The following is a 2242-nucleotide window of genomic DNA, read 5'->3' on the forward strand; positions in this document are numbered from 1 at the left end:
TATTAAACTATTTAAAAAATATGTGGGTGAGTACTACATGGAAAGTTTCAGCCTGGAATGAAATTCATTCAAGCAACAAGCTCCTTTTACTTTAAAAGAGGGCAATTTATATTTTTTAAACATCTTGAAAAGCTATTTTAATAGTGATGCAAATAGCACACTGAGTATCTTATTGTGCCCCTTCATTTCAGAAAAAGCTGTGCCTCCATCTGAAAGCTGAATAAATTCAATTTATTATTTAAAGGAACAAAAGCTTCAGGAAAGCAAGACTTCCAAAATCAGGAATTAGTTTATTTACAAGCAGCCGTGCACTTTATGAGGAAGGGAAACAATTATTGCACATATTTTTCTTTATCTTGTCAAAAGAAAAAATATTTCATCATTTCCTTATCTTGCTTGCTCTAACAGAAATTGTACTATGTAGCTTATTTCCTAAAGTATTTTCTTCAGTTCTGCATTCAGTTTTCCAGAAGTAAAGAAACATTTCATATTACTACAGAAGCAGAATTTGTAACCTAACATGAACCAACAGGGACATCCACTGCACTACAAGAGGAACAGAATTTTTATCTGGCTTCTTTCTCCTCCCCCGATCCCTCTCTTTCAAAAAAAATACATTATAAAATCCAACACAAGCAAATTAGATCCAAATTCTGACTGCCCTAGATCGTTCTTGCCTATTTTTAAAGACAGTACATAAGAAAGTCTGTTCACAGGACATCTCTAACACGCTCCTGTGAAGACTTGTACATCCACAAAGCTACCTCATTATCCATCTTCAAATCCCTCCTCAAAATTCTATTTTGCCCTGATGCCTACAAAAAAAACCTGATAATGGTTAGGCTGCCAACGTGCTGATACCACTGCCTATCATGCTGACCAACACAGGCTCACTGTTTCCTAGTACTCCCCTGTCTGCTTGCGTCCATCTGTTGTCTCTTATTTAGTTAGGGTATGTCCAGACTGTTGAGGCTATACAGCCAGCACATAACCCCATCGTACAGATGCTGCCTACATGGACAGAAGGGGTTTTCTGTCAGTGTAGAAACATCATCTGATGGTAGCTACATCAACAGATGTATTCTTCCATTGACATGCCTGCATCTACACTGGTGCAAAGCTACACACATGGGTGTGGTTTTTTCAGTATTTTTTTTTAAAGGTTTCAACACAATACCTTCCAGGCACCTCCATGCTACTGCTGTGATTTGGCACTTTGTAAGACATCAAAGAAAAAACAAATATAGGGTTACAGAGAGGAAAAAGCATATGGAGGCTTTATATACCCTACATGAATCACAGAGCAAACTACAGCAACTCCTTTGGGGTTATCCCATCTTCTCACAAAAATGCAAATAAGTAACACCAATCCCACATTATTAAAACAGATCTGAATGTATCTCCCCTTCTTCAGAGGAAGGATTTTACTGTGAGGTTCAAGTATATTTTTTTAACTTCTTTCAGATAGTCTCAGTTGCAGGCTTGTGATAATAACATAATTTCAAGGGTCTTTTCATAGGGGCATTTGAAAGAAGCACTGTCACTGAAGGAACATGTATGTATGTATCCAAATTAGAAATGAACTTTCTAAAACATTGCCACAATTGAATAGCTTACTGCTATTTCATTTAGGCTTCTGGCTTCCTCTTAGACCCCTTCCAAAGCAGCAGTCCTGAAGCAAGGAGGAAGTTATCGGTGTTGTTCTTGATATTTGTTTTACTGTGGAAGTCCCTTACAGCACAGAAAGCTTTGGTCAGGGCTACCGGTACAGACCGTAGGAAAGGAGGGAATTAAACTTTACAACAGCTCCACCGCTTGCACCTCCGAAACAGGTGAGCTTCGCACCCGGGGGAAGGCCACTGCAGTTTTGCACTAGGCTTTCGGACTGAGTTAGCGGAGGAGCAGGGAACAGACTAGGCAGGCTGACAGAGCAGAGGTGCCTTTCACCCTCTTTTCTTTAAGCTGGGGGACAGGGAAGTCCCCAGCCCACCCCGCTCGGGAGTCTGTAGCCGGGCTCTGCTTTAGCCCGTTGGCTCAGATAGGGGAAGATCAGGGACCCTTCCCCAGGAACCAGCTCCCGCCCAGCCCAGCCCAGCCCAGCCCAGCCCGAACTGCTCCACCTCAGACTACGCGAGTCCAGACCCGTTGCCGCCTTCCGCCGCCTGCCCGGCTCGGCTCGGCTCCCTCCTCACTCAGCCCTGACCCTTCCCGGCACCTCTACCCGTGCTTCTCCCGGCCTTAC

General features: G+C 43.0%; 1 protein-coding gene across 7 annotated transcripts in view; it reads right to left on the bottom strand.

Moving 5' to 3' along the window:
- Positions 1-2242, bottom strand: part of VPS35L (VPS35 endosomal protein sorting factor like) — a 116510-nt gene that overhangs the window by 113990 nt on the left and 278 nt on the right. The window contains exon 1 of one of the 7 annotated variants that reach the window (XM_043524517.1): positions 1802-2164. The exons of 5 other annotated variants lie outside the window; for them this stretch is intronic. The gene's annotated coding sequence lies outside the window, so the exon portion shown is untranslated. Of the gene's footprint in view, positions 1-1617; positions 1672-1801; positions 2165-2242 lie in introns of those variants that run through there. One more of the 7 variants, XM_037911768.2, reaches the window with a different exon arrangement.

The sequence above is a fragment of the Chelonia mydas genome, chromosome 10, assembly GCF_015237465.2.
Source record: "Chelonia mydas isolate rCheMyd1 chromosome 10, rCheMyd1.pri.v2, whole genome shotgun sequence".
Taxonomy (NCBI): domain Eukaryota; kingdom Metazoa; phylum Chordata; order Testudines; family Cheloniidae; genus Chelonia; species Chelonia mydas.